The sequence below is a fragment of the Petaurus breviceps genome, unplaced genomic scaffold, assembly GCF_028583685.1.
Source record: "Petaurus breviceps papuanus isolate PSGF00001 unplaced genomic scaffold, PetGlider_PUasm1.0 90925, whole genome shotgun sequence".
NCBI classification, from domain to species: Eukaryota; Metazoa; Chordata; class Mammalia; order Diprotodontia; family Petauridae; genus Petaurus; species Petaurus breviceps.
Genome location: NW_027187380.1, coordinates 1,426,929 through 1,448,311, shown reverse-complemented (window position 1 = coordinate 1,448,311; position 21,383 = coordinate 1,426,929). Strand labels below are relative to the sequence as shown.

Below are 21,383 nucleotides of genomic sequence, written 5' to 3'. Positions count from 1 at the left end.
AGACCCAGTGCCTGGGAGTTGAGCTTTGGCACATGCTGAGTTGCTGCCTGTGTCTCCATGCCTGGCCTTGTGCTCCTGCTGACCTTCCTGCTGCAGCCGCCCTGACCTTGGGTCCCAGCATCTGCTGCCTGCTCCCCTCAACCTCCAACTTCAGCTTCTGCAAGCCTCGCTTCATGTAGCCATTCATCATGCTCATGCTGGGTGACCCAGCGCCAGCAAGGGCACCCAGTGCTCCCGCATTATGAAGAAATATGGCTATACACACCTTTCTGCAGGAGATCATCTTCGTGATGAGAGGAATAAGCCAGATTCTCAGTATGTCCTGATCATTGAAAAGTACAGAGATTGTGCCAGTTGAGATAACCATTGCTAAAAAGGGGAAATGGATCAAACAATGGAGGCCAATGCTCAGAAGAATAAATTCTTGATTGATGGGTTTCCACAAAATCAGGACAACCTTCAAGGCTGGAACAAGACCATGGATGGAAAAGCAGATGTAGCTTTCATTCTGTTTTTTTGACTGTGATGATGAGATCTGCATTGAGCGCTGCCTGAAGAGGGAGAAGAGCAGTGGGAGGAGTGATGACAACCAGGAAAGCCTAGCAAAGACCATTCAGAACTATCTGCAGTACACTAAGCCTATTATTGACCTCTGTGAGGAGATGGGAAAGTCAGGAAGGTGGACGCCTCTAAACCAGTTGATGAAGTGTTTGAAAACATCTCGAAGATCTTTGACAAAGAAGCCTAATTCCACTCCATAAATCGTGCTTCACCCTTGTTTCCATAGCTGCCACTTCAATCTACCCTTTGTTTATAGAAGTTTTTTAATCTTTTTGTCATTATTTCTCCATGGATGACTGGAAAATAGATATTGATTAAGTGAAAAAAATTTTCTTACCATAGTCATTTCACATGACTCTAGTAGACAGTAACTAACCCAGCAAAGAAGGCCCTCCCTTCCTGTCCTGCTCATGCCTTCGGGAGCCAAGCTTGTTCTACATGTCCGAGACCCCTCTGTAGCAACAGGACAGTCCCCAATTGCTTTTACAAACAAGTTAAAAAGCAGTTGCCACCTGCTGTGTGGATCTGTGGACCAAATGTCAGGAATCTTTTCATGAAGTCACTGCTTGTTCAGTTTCTTTTTTTTTTTTTTAATGAAGTGAGAAAAATAAGGACCCAGGGTTGTTTTTATGTTTGTTACTTAACTGACCATAAGAAATCTGGACCTAATTTGAACCTCTTTGGCAGTGAATAGCAAGAGAGGGGGGCATGCTCAGTGTTCCAGGATGTCAGGCCATCTGGATTCAGTCATGACCTGAGGTAACGGCAGGTGGAGAGGTGAGGGAACAGGTCTCTTCTGACCAACTTGATCCATGTCCTCCTGGTTCAGAGGAACCTCAGCAGAATTCCTTGCTAGTGACAGACTTGAAACATGAGCTAGGGCAAAGGGAAGAGGAGATCTTCAACAGTTTGATTTTTGGAATACTTAAGAGATTTGGGATCTTCAGGATAATAATAAGGTCTGGTACCAACTAGAAACTAAATTATATTAAAGGCTGAATTTGAAATTTGTTAGGTTTTCTTGGTGGATTCATTTTTTTCATTGTTATTTGTTTAAAAGGATTTTTCCAAAAATAATTGCACTTTGGTTTGTTCAAGAAAACAATTAATAAATAAATACATTTTCTAAGAAAAAAAGGGCCTAGAAATCATCCTTCAAGAAATTCTCAAGGAAAATTGCCCTGATATCCCAGAACCAGAGGGCAAAATAGAAATTGAAAGAATTCACCAATCACCTCTTGAAAAGATCTCAAAAAGAAAACACCTAGGAATATCATAGCCAAATTTCAGAGTTCCCAGGTCAAGGAGAAAATATTACAAGCAGCCAGGAAGAAACAATTTAAGTATTGTGGAAACACAATCAGGATAACAGCTTCTACATTAAGGGATCAAAGAGCTTAGAATACAATATTCCAGAGGTCAAAGGAGCTAGGATTAAAAGTAAGAATCACCTACCCAGCAAAATTGAGTATAATGCTTCAGAGGAAAATATGGTCATTCAATGAAATAGAAGACTTTCAAGCATTCTTGATGAAAAAACCAGAGCTGAATAGAAAATTTGATTTTCAGATACAAGAAGCAAGAGAAGCATGAGAAGGTAAACAGGAAGAAGAAATCATAAGGAACTTATTAAAGTTCAGCTATTTACATTCCTACATGGAAAAACAATAATTGTAACTCATGAGACTTTTCTCAGTATGAGGATAGTTGAAGAGAATATATATGTATATACATATGTATATTTATATAGGAGGGTGTATATGTGTATAAATACATATGTATGTGCATATATGTGTATATGTATACATAGACAGAGGGCACAGGATCAGTTGAATAGGAAGGGATGATATCTAAAAAATAAAATTAAGAGGTGAGAGAGGAACATAACGAGAGAAGAAGATAGGGAGAGATAGAATAGGGTAAATTATCTCATATAAAAGAGGCAAAAGAAACTGTTACAACAGAGGGGAAGAACAGGAAGACAAAAGGGAATGGGTCAACCCTAGTCTCATTGAATTTGACTTAAGGAGGGAATAACATACACACTCATTTGGGTATCTTACCCTATAGGAAAGTAGGGGGGAAGGGAATAAAAGAGGGGATGATAGAAGGGAGGGCAGATTGCGGCAAAGGGTAGTTAGCAACACACACTTTTGAAAAGGGACAGGGTCAAAGTAGAAAATAGAATAAGTGGGGGGCAGGATAGGATGGAGGGAAATATAGTTAGTCTTTCACAATATATCTACTATGGAAACATTTTGTGTAACTATACATGTACAACCTATATCGAATTGCTTATCTTCCCAGTGGGGGTGGGTGAGGAGGGAAGAAGGGAAAGAATCTAGAAATCAAAGGGGTTTGGGTTTTTTTTTTTGCTTTTTGGAGGGGGGAAGGTAGGGCAATTGGGGTTAAGTGACTTGCCCAAGGTCACACAGCTAGATTTTTTTTTTTTTTGGTCTTTGTATTAAATGTCTGAGACCAGATTTGGGTCCTCCTGACTCCAGGGCCAGCACTCTATACACTGCGCCACCTAGCCACCCCTGGAAATCAAAGTTTTAAAAACAAATGTTAAAAAAAAGTTTAGTGATGTCATTTCTAGGAATTTCCGTTACACAAAATTCAAAACTGACACTGATGTAGCATAAGAATCATTGAACTAGGAGTTAGGAAACTCAGGGTCCTAGTCCCACCTCGGCAGATACTTTGCTATAATAAGGATGCTGGAATGTACATGGAAAGAACAAAAAATACAAACAGAATGTTGTGTGATTATCCAACTTATATATAACCATGTCACTTTCCTATTACATAAACTTCAGTGGTTCCCTAAAAAAATAAAAATTAAAAAAATAATAATAGCAGGTATTTATATATGGTGCCTATTATGTGTCTGGTACCATGCTAAGCACTTTGCAAATATCTCATCTGATACTTGCAATAATTTTGGGAAGCAAGTGCTATTATCCCCATTTTATATTTGAGGGTGCAGAAGCAAACATAGCTTAAGTGTTTTGCCTAAGGTCACAAAGCTAGTAAGTATCTGGGGCCAGATTTAACATCATAGGATCACAGATTCAGAGCTGAAAAGGAGCTCAGAGATGACCTAATCCAACTTCATTTATCAGATAAATTAACTGAAGGTTAAGTGATTTCACCAATGTCACACAAGCAGTGGGGAGCAGAATTGGGATTTGAACCCAGGTCCTCTTATTCCAAATCTAGTGTTGTCTCTACTGTACCAAGTTCTTCCCAATCTGCCTCCAACCTACCCTTCAAGGCTTATTATTATTACTTTGCATACTCTGCAGTCCAATAAAAATGGCCTTCTTGCTGTTTCTTACACATGACATTCCACTTCCTGTATCCATATCATTTTCTTGCCTTTATTTATATGTATGTGTGATTAGCAATAAGCCCCCCAGGTTTTGACACACTCTTTATAACATGCTCACAAATAAGTACAAGATGATTTGAGGTGGGAGGATGTATTAGCAATTAAGGGATTCAGAAAAGGTTTTCCCTAAGAGGAGTCACCTGAGTTGAACCTGGAAGGAAGCTAAGGTTTCTAAGAGGAGGAGATCAACAGGGAATTCATTCCAGGCATTTGAGACAGTCTATGAAAATTCACAAAAGTAAGAAATAAATACCTAGTCTGGGGAACAAATTGGTCAATTTGGCTGAAGTGTTGATTGCATGATTATTGCAAAAATAATCAATGAGGGCCTGAAAGTGAGATGAATCTGAAAGTTAATCACGTTAGCTAACAACTATATGGACTTTGCAGATATTTATTTCATTTGTTCCTCACAACAATCTTGTAAGTACTATTATTACCTTCATTTTACATATGATGAAACTGAGGCTGAGAGGTTAAGTGACTTGCTCAGTCACACAGATGATAAGGTCTGAGGCAGGATGTGGATTTGGGTCTTCTTGATCTTTAAGTCTGTCTCTCTAACCACTATGCCACCAACTAACCACCAGTGGGATATAGCTTGTAAAAGGCTTTAAATGCCAATAGGAATTTTTATCTTAGCCTATAAATACTGTACAATGTGGTATGATTTTTTCACAGTGGCAAATATGAAATGGGAAATATTGTCAGACAATGATTATTTTAATTAGTTTGTGGAGATTTCTCTAAACAGCTAAGGGCATGAATGCTTTCCTCTGTTGAGAAGATTTTTTTTTCCTGCTATACCATATCCTATGTATCTCTGTTAATGCCACTGCAGAAATAGTGGCAGCAGTGCCCTGATACTCATATTGTGTTCATCAGCTCTATGATGGCTCTGTGGCCAAGGCGAACATCGGAGATGCTACATTTTTCCCTCCACAAAATACTTCTCTTGGCAGCAATGTTCTTGGAGATGAGAACATCCCTGGAGTTCCCTGAGAGCCTGTACCTCCCACACAATGATTATTGTTCCAAAGTCCTTTAGGGCTTCTCGAATATTCCCCCAAACCATGGGCCATCTAATTACTCAGACAAGAGGTGCTCCCCCTAGGGGACCCTTAAGAATTATAGGGGCAAAAAAGGGCACTATGGGCTCAGAAGAGAGCAGTTCCCTTTGTATTTTGAACTCTATTTTTATTCAGTAACTCTGGAAACATTACTGCCAGTCACCATGTCTGTTTCCCCATCAGTGGAGAAAAAAATATTTGGCACAGTTAAATTCCTTAAAACACTTTGAAATTTGGTTCTTGATAAGGACAATATACTAGTGTCTGCAGTGCAATATTTTCCATTATGACCCCAACAGTTTGTCATTCCCAGCTTTTCTGGGTGGGGCTAGGCTAGACTGTCCAATCATATTTGTGAGGGCAGAGGTCTGTATTGCAAAATTTTGAATTCCATTCTGAAGGGTAGTGACCATCAGGCTGAGACTGTACTGTCCCTCTGCCAATGGGCTGGGGGTGGGGAGATTCTTACTGTGAATTTTAAGAGCTAAGATGGGAAAGTGGAAACTTGGTAGGGTGTTCCAGGCACCCTGGATGCCTGCCCATGCTCACTGTTCCTAGGATAGTAAATCCAGATTTCTGGGAGTCTCAGGGCAGGTGGATCTCACTACCTAGCAGCTGCACTAACTTGAATAGGCTATTTTGTTGTGTTATATTAGTCATACCTAGTAGAACTCCATGAGAATTATAGGAGCTAAAAGCTAGAAAGGGACTCCAAAAGCCATCTAGTCCAACTCATACCTAAATAATGAATCCCCTGTCTAGTAGCCCTTACAAAGGGTCATCCAGCCTCCTTTTGAAGTCTCCCAAGTAACAGGAAGCTCACCACACCTAGGCAGTCCATTTTTTAGTGGCTAAAGAGACCCACAACATAAAGACATTTCTATGGCAACAATGAAACCAGAGAAAAGCCAACAAGCACCATCTACCTCATCTCTCTTCCTTATACCATTCCCTCACTCCACAGATGCCATGGCATAACAGAGGTCCAAGACATAGGGGGCATGATGCCAAAGATGATCCAGCAAAGAAGAGTAAGAAAGAGCATTCAGACAGGAAGGGAGCAGCAGCAGCATGAAAACCCAGCACTTCTAAGATTCTCCACAATATTTTATTTTTGCTTTTTTGGAGGGGGGAGGGCAGGGCAATTGGGGTTAAGTGACTTGCCCAAGGTCACACGGCTAATAAGTGTTAAGTGTCTGAGGCCAGATTTGAACTCGGGTTCTCCTGACTCCAGGGCTGGTGCTCTATTCACTATACCACCTAGCTACCCCTTTCCATAGTCTTTTAGTAGTTACTGACAGTGGCTGAACAATCACAAGAATCTTTTTTTTTTAGGACCCTGGGACATGAAGGAAGGAAGGAAGGAAGGAAGGAAGGAAGGAAGGAAGGAAGGAAGGAAGGAAGGAAGGAAAGGCATTTTGGTCTGGTAAGTTATGAGAACAGTAAATGGGGACCATAGGAGAGTAGATTGATACCCTCTATTTCCATTCCAATAATCAGTATTTCCGCTTCTTGGAAGAGGCAAGGGAGACCAAATGGCCCTACACCATTCTCCCTAGAAGAAGTGGTGTGCCCCCAGAGACCCATAGCTTTTGCCCAGCACATTAGGTTTGTACACACATGCTTAAGAAAATCCCAGAGACCGAAGACTTGATGGAGCAGGGTGAAGAGATCACCACTGTAGTATTTATCTGGTAAAAAAAGGTTTCCCCATTCACTTCCCTCTTACAGAGTTATCATAATGATACTTATACACTATTTTCTTAGGATGCTTCTGGAAGAGTGGATAGATGACAATCATGCCTTAAGAAGGAAGAAGCAGGGGCGGCCAGGTAGCACAGCAAGTAAGAGCACTGGCCCCAGTGTCGGGATAACCTGGGGATCAAATCCGGGCTCAGACACTTAGCCCCCACCCAGAAACACCTGGCCGTGTAACCTTGAGCAAGTTACTTAACCCCAATTGCTTTAAAAAAAAAAAAAGGAGGAAGAAGCAACTGGACAGCAATGCATACAAATTGAAATATTGTAAATATGGGCAAAAAATTTGCCAGTGAGGGCACTCTTCATTTGCTCTGTCATCCTCTCAGCTACCTGCTGCTACTAACAACAGCGTTACTTGAGGAACAATATGTCAACCCTATTGTTCAGTGAGATTTGATTCTGGTGCACTAACTTCTCTGTCCTATATGTTGACACAGAACATGTTATGATTGATTGGCCTGAAATCCATATGCATCAGTACAAAAAGTATGAGCTTAACTGGATTTATAACACCTGGAGTATGGATGGAAAATTTTTCAACTTGTCAGAAAGTCTTTGTATACATAAATATGTACCCCACAGCCTGGGGTGTAGGGTGTGTTCCAGAAGACTAGTACCTCTGGTGTGATGGCTTAGCAGCCCTTTTCAGAGCTGCTTTCCACCTGTAGTTTCCACCTGTTCCACCCAAATCTCACCTGTGGCTCCAAGAAGCTGTAGTACCCGCCAGTGGCCACACCTGGTAAACCTTTTAGCAGACAGGCTAAACCAGGTTGAGGGTAACTGAGGGGTCTCAAACCTGTTGGTGAGTTATGGGAGTGTCTCCCCCAAGCATGTAAAGACTTCCCCTGGTGGAATGGGCAGGTGAGAACAATTTGTTCCAATGGCCATGAAAGAAGCTAAAGCAGGCACTGTGGAGCACTTAGAACTTGGTTAGACATCAAAGATGCCAAGGTCATCCACTGTATCTTGAGTCACACCAGTCATCTTGACTCTGTCCTGCCACTGGACTGTGATGACTCTGGAGAAGAGAGTGAAGCCAATAAACTTTATGAAACTCTGCCTCACTTAAATCCAATTTATGCACAAATTAAAAGATAATACCCATACCATTTTACCATTTTACCTATCTCAAAGTCCTGTAGTGGCAGGCAAGTGATGAAACAGCAGGTGCTGATACATTGGGAATTGTAGTCACAATCCTGCACACAGAAGGCCCAGGTCAGCAGCAGTAGGATCAGCACCACCCTGGGTGTTTGAGCAGCCTTTTAAGGATCTCACTGCTCACCTCTTAGAGTGAGGAAGAGGCTAGAAAGGGTACTCTAAAAATTGTCTGCTTACCCAACCATGGCCTGATTACCACAGCAGGTGGGGAACCTCATTCTATAGTTGAAACACACACAAAATGTACAAAAATGTCTGCAAAGATGATTCCACTCACCCTAGGAAAATGGAATGTGTGCACCCTTATAGACAACACAAAATTTAGTAGACCTGCCTGAAAGACGAACAGCTCTTGTTGCAAGAACTTAGCAGGTATTGGATCCAAATAGCAGCCCCAAGTGAAAAAGAGGCTAGCAAACAAAGTCTGCTGAAGTTGGAGCTGGATACATGTTTTTCTGGAGTGGCCACAATGAAGAGGAATGCCGTAAAACTAGTAATTTTGCAATCAAAACTAATCTAGTCAACAAGCTTGTCTACCTACTAAAAGGAGTGAACAGCAGGCTTGTGACAATGCAATTGCCACTTGCAGGAAAACGTCATGCCACCATCATCAGTACCTATGCTCCTACCGTGACAAACCTGGAAGAGGTCAAAGAAAAATTCTATGAAGACCTAGAGACTCTTATCATCAATGTGCCAAAAGAGGACAAGCTTATAATTCTAGGTGATTTTAATGCTAGAGTAGGCTCAGACGATCAGACTTGGCAGGGAGTCCTAGGGAGGAATGGAGTAGGAAACTAACAGCAATTATCACTTACTGTTGAAGACTTGTGCATCTCACAGCTGTCTTATCACTAACACTATCTTCCATTTACCTAAATGCAATAAAACTTCATGGATGTATCCTCGCAGCAAATATTGGCATTTAATAAAGTATGTGATTGTAAGAAGAGACAGACAGGATGTGAGAGTGATGAAGGCAATGTGTGGCACAGAATGCAGGACCAATCATAGACTTATCCTCTCCAAGCAAAATATTTGTATTCAACAAAAGTGGCATCCTCAAGGCTACAAGAAGAATTAATGTCAACAGATTAGAGTTCTTCTCTGAAAGGGAACAGTTTGTTGATAACTTGGAGGGAAAGTTGAGCCAACACACAGCTGGCAACAGGGGAGAAGAAAAGGAACAGGAAGCTTTCAGAAATCTGGTGTATAGCACTGCATTTGCTCCTGGGTCAAAACATTCACAAACACCAAGACTGATTTGATGAAAATCAAGGGGAAGGGTGGCTAGGTGATGCAGTGAATAAAGTGCTGGCTCTGGAGTCGGGAGGACCCGAGTTCAGTTCCAGCCTCAGACACTTAACACCCACACAAAAAAACTAGCCATGTAACCTTGGGCAAGTTACTTAACCCCAACTGCCCTCCAAAAGGCAAAAAAAAAAAACCCCAAACAAACAAAAAAAGAAAATGATGGGGAAATTCAGAAGCTGCAAAATGAAAAACAATAATTTCACAAGGTTTACCAACAGGATAGTTCATCCATCTCTAAGAAGGCAGCATTTAACTTCATGAAAAGTAAAGTACAAGCAAAACTTAGAGAGATGCAGGATTCTTGACTCAGCAAGAAGGCAGATGAAATTCAGTTTTATGCTGATAGTAACAACCTAAAGTGTTTTTATGATGGCCTGAAGGCTATTTATGGGCCAAAAACCAATAGTGCATCTCAAGTACTCAGTGCTGATGGAGCTACATTGATTAGTGAAAAGAATATGATCCTAGAGAGATGGGCTGAACACTTCCATAGTGTTCTCAAAAGACCATCATCAATCATTGTTGAGACCAATGACAATTTACCTCAGGTTGAATCAATCCCTCCCCTGCTGAAGTTCCAATTGAAGAAGAGGTTTTGAATGTCATTAGGCTCCTTTTGCGTGGCAAAGCACCTACTGCTGATTCTATTCCATCTGAGATTTACAAGGTGTGTGTGTGTGTGGGGGGGGGTCCATTGCTTATACAAAAGCTGACTGAAATTTTCCGGGTTATCTGATAAGAGAAGGGTATCCCCCAGGAGTTCAAGGGTGCCACCATTGTGCATCTCTATAAAGGTAAAGGACGTGGATTGTCCTATGACAAGCACAGGGGGGTCTCTCTCTTAGTCATTGCAGGCAAGATGCTTGTCAGAGTCCTCCTTAATAGACTGATCCTTCACCTGAAAGATGGTCATCTACCTGAGAGCCAGTGTGGCTTCAGAAAGGACCAAGGAACTGTCAATATGGTATTTGCTGCCAGACAACTCTGGGAGAAATGCCAGGAGCAGAACAGAGGTCTGTACACAAAGTTTGTAAATTTGACCAAGGCCTTTGAGGGGTTATGGAAAATTATGTCAAAAGTTGGTAGCCCAGAGAAATTCATCAGCATTGTACATCAATTTCATGAAAGCATTCTTGCCTGGTTTCTGGATAATGGATAATGTTCTCATGCTTTCCCAGTCACAATGGAGTGAAACAAGGCTGTGTGCTTGCTCCCATGCTTTTTAGCATGATTTTTTCAGTCATGTTGTCAAATGCTTTCAACACAGTGCTTTCACACTGATAGTAAATTCTTTAACTTGAAAAGGCTACAAGTCAAGACCAAGGGAGTGATGGTGCGTGATTTTCTGTTTGCAGATAACTCTGCATTCAACACAGTCTCTGAAGCTGAGATGCAATAGAGTATGGATCAATTTTCTGCGGCTTATGCTAATTTTTACCTAACAATTAACACCAAGAAAACACAGGTGCTCCATCAGCCACCACTACACGATCCATATGTGGAACCATTAGTTACAGCAAATGGAGAAATTTTAAATGCTGTGGATAAGTTCACTTACCTTCATAGTATACTTTCCAGGGATATACACATTGATAATGAGATGGACACACATTACCAGAGCTAGTTCAGTGTTTGGGAGGTTCCAAAGCAAAGTATAGGAGAGAAGGGGTATTAGACTGACTAAGAAACTGAAGGTCTACAGAGCCATTGTGCTAACCGCATTGTTGTATGCCTGTGAAGCCTGGACAATCTACTAGCACCATGCCAGGAAATTGAATTGCTTCCATTTGAATTCTCTTAGGAAGATTAAGAAGATTACCTGGCAGGACAAGATACGAGACACACATTCCTTTCTTGAACTAAACTGAAAAGCATTCAAACTGTGCTTCAGAGAAGGCAACTCCAATGGACTAGTCACGTTGTTTGAATGTAGAATGTATGCTTGCCAAAGACTCTTTTATGGAGAACTCACACAGGACAGGAATTCACATGGTAGTCAGAAGAAGCAATATAAGGACACTCTCAAGGTCTCTCTTAAGAACTTTGGAATTGATTGTGTGACATGGGAAATACTGGCACAGAACCACTCAGCATGGCATGCCCACATCAGAGAAGGTGATGTGCTTTATGAGCAAAGCAGAATTGAAACAGCTCAAAAGAAATGCAGGATGTGCGAATCTACAGTACCCACCCCAAATGTTCACATGGACTATTTGTGCCCAACCTGTGGTAGAACATTCCAAGCTTGTGTTAGTCTGATCAGCCATAAGTGGACACACTGAAACTTGACTCTAGCTAGCACAGTGATGTCATTTTGGTCCTCTTCTGGAATGAAGGATGACAGCCAACCAACCAACCAACCAACCATACAGCCCTATGCCAGGGAACTGAAAACCTAGAGCTTGTTGTTCAAGGGTTAGATGCTAGGTGACAGGAAATTTGCAGGAGGAAGAAAGAGAATGAACAAAGGTGCTCTCAGTTTCTGCTTATAGTGGTAACCATTATCTGAACTTAGTCAACAGACTATATGCATCCCCCTGTTCAAGCCAGCTAGTTCAAGCCAGTTTGAATCCCACTGGTCAGTGGAACCCCTTTATCCACAATAACTGTCTCAAGACTCATATGTTTCTGGATTTCCCTAATTAGGCTTTTTGATTAGGCTATTTGGATTGAGCCAGCAATGCTAGAAGAGTCCTGTAGAGGAGGCTGTTTTGAAGGGGTTTTTGTAAGGTTTTTCCTCTGCTGCTGGAAACATCCCCATCTAATTTTTTATCTTTATCACCTTTAACAAAAGTTATTTTTGTTATCACATAGTGATTCTCATTATTCTGACACTCCCACAATTCAGACTCAGGTCCTCCATGTATTATACTCACATAATCCATAGTCCATTCACTACTGGGATAGAATAGTTCCGCTGCTGCTACCAATTAAAATAGATGTCTATAAAAATTCTATGGTGTTTTATATTCTGTTTTTGTATCTGTTTGTTCTCCTGGTTTTATCTACAAATGCTTTAAAGATCATATGGCTTAGCTGAACCTCATGCCACGTTTTTCCTCAGCTGCTTTTCACTACTCTTTAAGAAGATAGCGCTTTGTTATCTTTCTCTGTAATGTTTTAAAAATGAAGAATGAAGTTGTACTTTAAACCAATGTTGTCCTTGCCCATGCTTCTCTGTTTGGCAAACAGATTAAAATGTATGGTGGTTGACATGGTTTCTGGTCTTTTCCAGCCTTTTTTGTTGGGGTGACAGTTTTGTATCAGCATAACAACTCTAAGAAATAATAATGATAATAATAGCTATCATTTAAATAGTACTTTAAAGTTCAAAAAGTGCTTTACATACCATATCTCATTTGAACCTCACAACAACCTTGCAGGGTGGGTACTATTATTATCCTCATTTTATAGCTAAGTAAACTGAGACAAAGAATGGTTAAGTGACTTACTCATGATCACACAGCTAATAATTGTCAGAGGATGGATTTGAACTCAAGTCTTCTTAATGTCAAGCCTTACCGTCTATTAACTGGGACACTTGGAAATGTTAGCTGGGCTATCACCAGTTGTTTTTACTCTTGTCTTACCACTGGACTCTGATGCCTCTGGAGGAGAGAGTGAGGACAATGATTTGGTACAGCTCTGCCTCACCCCCATGACATCACTGATCCTCTTCAAGAACAAAGGATGAACAACATGGAAATGTTAAGACAGTGTCTTTCCATATTATATATTTATTTTATTTCATAAACAAAATTAAACTCAATAGTAGCAGATTCCATCCTTAAAAGCCATAAATAAGGTATTTTGGAGCAATAATTATTGTTTTATATGAAACTTATGATTATTGTTTTATATGAAAATATAATTCACTGAAGGTATGGCTGAAAAGATAGATGCTTGACCATCAAACTCAACCTGATGATCTATTGCAGGTTCCATTTCTTTATTGTGTGTACTTAGGACCCAGTTGGAACTCCATGGAATAAAAAATGCTAAATAATACAATTTTCACCCATGGTTCACATTACCACCCCATTCTTTACCTTTAGTAGGTACATATATGGTACGGAAAGGGAATTCAGGTGGCTAGGTGGTGCTGTGGATAGAGCTCTGGAATTGGAGTCCGAAGGACCTGAGTTCAAATCCAGCCTCAGAAACTTTCTAGCTCTGTGACCCTAGGCAAGTCACTTAACCCTGTTTGCCTCAGTTTCCTTATCTGTAAAATGAGCTGGAAAAGGAAATGGCAAACCACTCCAGTATCTTTGCCAAGAAAACCCCAAATGGAGTTACTAAGAGTCAGGCATGACTGAACAATGACAAATATGGCATATATAATACTTTACATATTTTCCTGCCATAAAGCTTCCATAGTATCGCCTAATTTCACAAATAAATGTATGTAACCCATGACTCTAGACTAATATGGGAATAGATTTGATCTTGGGCACTAACCTGAAAAGGGTCATCCTCTAGTTTTCTCACCTAGTACATTCATTATATAGCCTGCATCTAGGTTTCTCCAGAATTCAGTAATAGGGCCCCCAGTTCTCGTACATATGCTTCAGGAAGGATGATAAGGGAACCTCTGACTGATTTGTCAGTCCCTTTATCTACCTGAAATTATAGGGTGTGGATCTTTGTTGGACTGAAGTACCTCCCATATGAAGCTTGGTTGTTACTGAGGTCCATTCACTTAACAGGAGGATATGGTAAGCTCCTCTGGTTGGGCCTAGTAAATGAAACTGTTTCAGGAGGACAGATTCTTGTCAGAGGGACCTCCCCTCTGTGGCCTATAAGATCTGAGGAGACAAGTCTTCATCAATTTCTTTTGGACACTTCTCAAGCATTTTATTTCCATTGTACTTCCAGATGGAGTACACCAAGGGAGTGGGGGTTGGTGGTTGTGAGTCTTCTCTCATATCTAGTAGAAAATGGTGGTGTGTCAAAAGCATATATATCATTATGGGAGATTTGTGTTCATGTGCAGTCTTAGCAGAAGTTCCTAGACATCACCTGCTGGTATGTTCTTCTGACTTTCTGCTTCCTTCTCTGAACAGGAATCAGTGATGAATGGATTCCTAGAAATGGATATTTCTAGATTTGGGCTTACTCGACAGGTATTTCTGAGTCTGAGGACTACTGAGTTACAGAGTTAAACAACAGTGCTTCAGAAGAAATTTTCCTCAATTGCATACTTCTTAGAAAAAAGGTCCTTTATCAAGAAGCATTCTATTAACCCTGACAAATCCTATGAAATCTTTCTCACACGCCCTGCAAAACTCATAGTACCACCCTGTAATCACCCTGTACCACCTACATCCCTCCCCCCCAAAAAAAGTAAAGATACACTGGGGTAAGATGAACAAGCAAATAACCTTCCCATTGGACCCTTTGATCCAAAAACTCACCGACTTTGGTATCCAAGTATGATGTTGAAGTCAATCAGTCAGTCAGTCAGTCAATACTTTGTAAGTAACCACTCTGTGCCAAGCATTGTGCTAAGCATTGGGGATACAAAGAAGATGAAAGACAATACCTGTTCTCAAGGAGCTCACAATCTAATGGGGGAAACAACATGAAAATAGCTACGTACAAATAAGTCACATAGCTTTTCTCTCTCTCACTCTCAGCTTCTTCTGCTCTGTGGAGTGCCTATTAGCATAGGCAGCAGTGTAAAGACGGCTCAATCTAAGAACCATACCACCCACAACCAATCATGAAAATGGCACACAAATGGCACCCAAAAACCTAAGTCACAGAGATATGAGTCTTTGAAAGGATCTAACTCCAAGTTTCTAAGAAACATGTACCTTTACAAGAAATACAACACAAAGGGGCTGAAGAAGATGCAGGCCAACAATGCCAAAGCTGTCAAGGACTGTCAAGGTCCTGAGTACCAAGGCCTCCAAGACTAAACTCCTCAAATCCAAGATCCCCAAGGCCAACGCCTGGTGGACTAAGTCCCAAGATGGCCACCAAGCATACAGACCCAAGAGTCAGCATCAAATGCCCAGGCTCCAGGATCACAAAACCCAACTCTAAGGTTTCCAGAACCACAGACCCCCAAGGCTGCCAAACCCACTAACCCCAAGGTTGCCAAGTTCACTGATCCCAAGGTTGCCAAGCCCACTAACCCTCAAGATTACCAAGTCAACCCCAAGACCACCAAATCTGGCTCCAAGGCCACCAAATCTGATCCCAAGGCTGCTAAGTCTAAAGCCAAGGTTGCCAAGTCTGATCCCAAAGCTGCTGAGTTTGATTCTAAGGTCATGTACCCAATGATTTTGAGGCTATGAAGGCTACTGATGCCAAGTCAGCTGAAGTCAGTTAGTCCACACACCTTAAGGCTGCCAAACTCAGAGATACTAGGTCTAAGGCTACTAATCCGAAGCCCTCAAAATAGATGCTTCAGGACAGAAGGATTTGTTTAAACCATAAACCACTGCTTTTTTTTTTTTCTCAGCCAGGGTATAATAATTTACTGTTTCATACAAATAAAGGAAATGGTGAGTCATGGGGGGAGGGGGGAATAGTTATCTACAGAATAAATTGGAAATAATAAACAGAGGAAGGCACTAGAATCAAGAGGGTTTAGGAATAGCTTCCTCTAGAAGGCAGAATTTTCTAGAAGTGGAATTTTAGGGGCGGCTAAGGTGGTGCAGTAAAGAGAACACCGGCTCTGGAGTCAGGAGGACCTGAGTTCAAATCTGGCCTCAGACATGTAACACAAAAACTAGCCGTGTGACCTTGGGCAAGTCATTTAACCCCAATTGCCCTCCAAAAAGCAAAAAAAAAAAGTGGAATTTTAGCCGGGACTTGAAAAAAGCCAGGAAAGCCAGGAGATGGAGATCAAGAAGGAAAGCATTTCATGAATGGGGAACAACCAGTAAAAATGACTGGAGCATAGGAATTATGCACATAATCTTTTTCTTTCTCAAAAAAAAAATAGAAAATTTGTTTTTCAGTATTAGAAAATTCCTTTCTCTCCCTAGAAGGTCTGATCCCAGAGGTCTTGAATTAGGAAACTCCTGAAGGTGTGTGATATTTAAGAAGTTCAAGAGACATAATTTCTGGGTAATTAATCATTTTATTGATAATGCTTGGGGCAGCTAGCTGGCACAGTGAATAGAGCACTGGCCCTGGAGTCAGGAGGACCTGAGTTCAAATCCGACCTCAAACACTTAACACAAAAACTAGCCACGTGACCTTGGGCAAGTCACTTAACCCCAACTGCCCTCCAAAAAGCAAAAAAAAAATTAATAATAATGCTAGCATATTACCAATATAACAGGTTCATGACACTCTCAAATGCCAACAATGAACCATGGCAGTGGGCTCACAGTTTTTATGCCCTTGAAAGAATAGGCATTCTAGAGGGTGGCAATCAACTCTGATTGGTTAGCAATTAATGAGAGAATGAATATTACAATGAGAGGTAGACCTATTATAATAAGGGCTGGGGGAAACATATCTTTGTTCATGTCATTTACTTCCAAATCACCTCCATCCTTGGGGAAATCTAGATATAGGATCTATATCCCACACCCAATCCTGAGCAAGAACAGTAGGCAAGGAGTTTCACCTCAGATTAAATTCCTTGGGGCGGCCAGGTAGCACAATGAGTAAGAGCACCGGCCCCAGAGTCAGGATGACCTGGGATCGAATCCAGGCTCAGATACTTAGCACCCACCCAGAAACACCTGGCCATGTAACCTTGAGCAAGTTACTTAACCCCAATTGCTTAGGGGCGGCCAGGTGGCACAGTGAGTAAGATCACCGGCTCCAGATTCAGGATGACCTGGGATCGAATCCAGGCTCAGACACTTAGCACCCCTCCAGAAACACCTGGCCGTGTAACCTTGAGCAAGTTACTTAACCCCAATTGCTTAGGGGCGGCCAGGTGGCACAGTGAGTAAGATCACCAGCCCCAGATTCGAGATGACCTGGGATCGAATCTGGGCTCAGATACTTAGCACCACACCCCACACCCAGAAATAACTGGCCATGTAATCTTGAGCAAATTACTTAACCCCAATTGCTTAAAAAAAAAAAAAGATTAAATTCCTGGGTCGGGTAGCTACACTTCCATTAAGGAGAATGTTAATTATTCTATCTGCTTTAATCTGTCCTGTTTTTCCACAGGCTGAAACTTGAAATGAGGACTTTAGAGAAAAGGGGAGAACTCTGGATCTCCCCCAAATCATTGGTTATTAATAATCCTTTCTCTCAGGTGGGCCAAATAGGCAGGTACATGTCTAATTTAGCCATGCACTTTTGTAGGAAATCTCTCAGTCCACTGGCTCCTTTCATCTATTAACTGGCCACTTCTTAGGAAATTTGCCTTTTCTAGCTACAAGACTGGATTCTGGGATCAAGCTGCCTAGGGAATTCAAAATCCTCAACTGTTATACAGAAGACTGGGGTTCAGGGATACCATCCACGAAATATCTTCTCAGGTCACACACATATAAGCATATGTTTGCCTCTGCCATATGCTTCTGCCACAAGTCACAATCACATATTCCTTGTAAGAAGAAACTGATAAGCACAGATTCTCTCCATCTTCTCTGCCAAATGTTGAAATGTAGGTTTGACTCTGCTGTGTTCTGGTCTGGATGTCCATGAGAAAAGAGTCATAGGATCTAAATGCTTAGTTGATATCCCAACAGGGAAAGTAGGCATCTCAAATGAGAGTGTATCCCCCAAGGCTGTTAGACAAACATCTTGAATTTCCTGTGACCTATTATTAAGACACCATCGCATATCCCCATCTTCATTGGGGTCTTTAGTTGCCTCCAAAGCCCTATGTCCTATAATTTTGTTCAAATTAACCAGACTAACTTGAAAGTGCACACCTCCACATATTTACAAAAAACTTTCTCAGGATTTAAAAATGTCATTACAGCTCTTCTCTGAGATATTATCTAGGGACAATTTCACAGAAGACAAAACTCACTTTTCTGTGGAGAAAATAAAGAATGTATCTGTGGAGTTGGGGGTTGGTACTAAAATGCCCAGAAAGGGATTTTATAATGTTGGTCCCAATGCCTCTAAAATGTCATACATTCTCTCCTTCCTCTGCCTCACCAATCACTTACTTCCTTAAAATCTGGCTTCTGACTCCAGCAGACACTCTACTGAAACTGTTCTGGAAGGTTATCAGTGATTTAGAGGCAATATGGTAAACAGCAATGAATTTGCAGTCATGAAGCCTAAGTTCAAATTCCAGCTAAGGGCCACCTTCAGGAGTTCCCTAGTTTAACAGCTCTGGGATCACACCTAGGATTTTCTGATGCTGGAGAAATCATTTCTTTTGGAAAAGAAGAAAATTATCTACACAATCCCTATGTTCCAAGCAATTGCTGTTGGTCAAACCACGTAACCTCTATGAGTCTGTTTTCTCATCAGCAAAATCAGGGGGTTAGACTAGAACCAAGAGTGGGTGGTCTTGAGGCCACATGTGGCCTTTTAGGTCCTCAAGTTCGACCCTTTGACTGAATCCAAACTTCACAGAACAAATCCTTTTATTAAGGATAAATGTTGATCTCTGAGGTCTCTTTCAACTTTAATCTACAATTCTACAAATCTATTACCTGTTAAGTCCTAAGGACTTTCTTTCTTTTCTTTTCTTTTCCTTCTCTCTTTTGGTCTTTCTTTTTTGGGAGGCAATCGGGGTTAAGTGATTTGCCCAGGGTCACAAAGCTGGCGAGTATCTGAGGCTACATTTGAATGAAGGTGCAACTGATTCCAGGGCCAGTGCTATATCTACTGAGCCACTCAACTGCCCCCATGGCCTTTTTTCAATCCATTCATCTTGTACTTACCACCACCATCATCCCCACTTTTTTCTGGATACTCTTCCCTCCCTTGACTTCTGTGGAACATTTCTTACCTGGTTCTTCTCTTACCTGTTTTAGGTTTCTTTGCTGGACCCTCATGACTTCTAAGGGTAAATGTCCTTCAAAACTGTATTCTGAATTTTCTTCTCTCTCTCTCTCTCTCTCTCTCTCTCTCTCTCTCTCTCTCTCTCTCTCTCTCTCTCTCTCTCTCTCTCTCTCTCTCTCTCTCTTTCTCTCTCTCTCTCTCTCTTTCTCTCTCTCTCCCTTTCCTCCCTCACTCTTTTTCATCTCATCCTATCCTATGAGTTGGGGGAGGGAGGAGTGTGAAGGGAACTAATCACAGAAATTAAAAGGCAGATAAGGGGAGGCTAGGTGGTGCAGTGAATAGAGCACTGGCCCTGGAGTCAGGAGGACCTAAGTTCAAATCTGACCTGAGACACTTAACGCAAAAACTAGCCATGTGACTATGTGCAAGTATGTAACCATGTGCAAATCACTTAACTCCAATTGCCTTCCAAAGAAAAAGCAAAAAAAAAAAAGGCAGATAAGACGTTTAAATTAGATATTAAAGAATAAAGACCCTAAATCCCTAATGAAGTATAATGACCATGCCTCTTGTCCTCTTTAAAAAGCTGTATCTGTAACTATTCCAGGAAGAAGCCAGTAGGTAAGGAAGATTCCATCTCTTAATTGGAAATCATTCTTTACTGTTTAGAGAAGAAGAGGGAATTTCTCTCTGCTATCTCCTCTTACTGGCCTTCACAGAAAAGCTACCCAGCCAGCAGGAAGCTCCCCCACCCCACAAGGTGCAATTCAAAAAGTTGTGGAGTTGAAGACTGAGTTGTGACACATCTAGGAGAGACTGGAAATATGTGATTTCTATGGGGACATGGAGACAAAGTGAATGAGAGTGATCTGACTCTGGTCACATAGCAACACACAATGATCTTTTTGGAGCCAATTGTCTTATACCACTTTATGGAAAAGAAGCATGGGGTAGTTGATAAAGGGTAAGACCTGGAATCAAGAAGACCGTGTTCAAATCTTACCTCTGACATTGACTGTGTGACCATAGTCAAGTGACTTCACCTTCCTTGAGCTTCAGGCAACTCTCTAAAACAGTAAGTTAGATTGTGATCTCCAAACAATGAAATTACTGTTTATGGATGTGTACTGAAGCAACACAATGGAAGAGATGACAGCAGAATGGAAGCAATTTCCCACGACTAATATCTTTTCAGCATCATAACAGTTTTGCATTTGAAGTGGGAAGTCTACTGGCCTTTGACTAGTCACTCCTGGAGTAATTTTTCTCATTTGTTGTATGTTACACCCATTCTGGGGCCATCTCCCAATTTGTACTTTAAGATGGACCCTCTAGGGAAAGTAATCACCTCCACATTCAAGGTAGCCTTTTAAAATTATAGATTTCAAGCTTTAATAGCCAGATAGTAAATAAAATTGCTCAAAACACAAGCATTTACTGAAATAAAATTGTTAAGAACAAAAGTAATCAAACATTTCTCTATATACCCAGTGTGTGCCCTCACATGTTGTTGTTCAGTCCTGTCCAACTCTTGGAGACCCTATTTGGGGTTTTCTTGGCCAAGATACTGGAGTGGTTTGACATTTCCTGATTCCAAGTCCACTTTGCCATCTGCTGAGCCCCCGGCAGTGTCAATAAGAAAAATAAGCACAAGCAGAGTAGGGAGTCATACATAGTGGCCAAAGCAACTCACACTTGTGGAACTTCAGGGGTCCTCCTTCTCCTCAGAGGCTCACGATGTTCTCCCTGGTCACCATCCCTCGGCTTGGCAGGTCACTCAGCAATTCCTCTCCACAATTCAATTCCCCATGTCCAGGGCTGGCTCTTGTTACCTCAAAGCTGAATCCCCAACTCTCAACTTACCTGGTCCTTTGTTGAGTGCGTTCTCTACTGGGAGAGGGCATGAAGACAAGACACTATGGCCAAGGTAGGCTGAGGGGGGAGGATGGGAACGCAGAGGAAGAAAAAGAAAGAGAAATCTCCTCCCCCTCCAGAGGAAGAGGTGAGGAACTATGTTCCCTCTCAAAGGATGGGACCCTAATCTCTCGCTGACTTTCTCCTCTGTTGAAAGGACACACTCTATCTCTATTGGCGGTGAAAGACACAAGTCATGGGCTGTTCCTAGACCAGCCAGCCAATGGCTAAGTGCCCTCTAATGCTACCACTTTTGAGAGGAAAGCCTCCAGGTAACGTAGAATAACTTCACTGTTACTCCCATCAGTTGGCCTGGG

The 21,383-nt window shown here is 41.5% G+C and overlaps 2 protein-coding genes and 1 pseudogene across 3 annotated transcripts in view; 2 read left to right on the top strand and 1 right to left on the bottom strand.

Moving 5' to 3' along the window:
* The window catches only part of C1QTNF1 (C1q and TNF related 1), an 85,086-nt gene extending 63,827 nt beyond the window's left edge, over window positions 1-21,259 (bottom strand). The window contains exon 1 of one of the 2 annotated variants that reach the window (XM_069076062.1): window positions 21,016-21,259. The gene's annotated coding sequence lies outside the window, so the exon portion shown is untranslated. The other variant, XM_069076056.1, reaches the window with a different exon arrangement.
* TIMP2 (TIMP metallopeptidase inhibitor 2) overlaps window positions 1-21,383 on the top strand; it is a 321,405-nt gene that overhangs the window by 55,658 nt on the left and 244,364 nt on the right. The window lies entirely within an intron of this gene.
* Window positions 33-748, top strand: LOC138152748 (UMP-CMP kinase pseudogene; annotated as a pseudogene).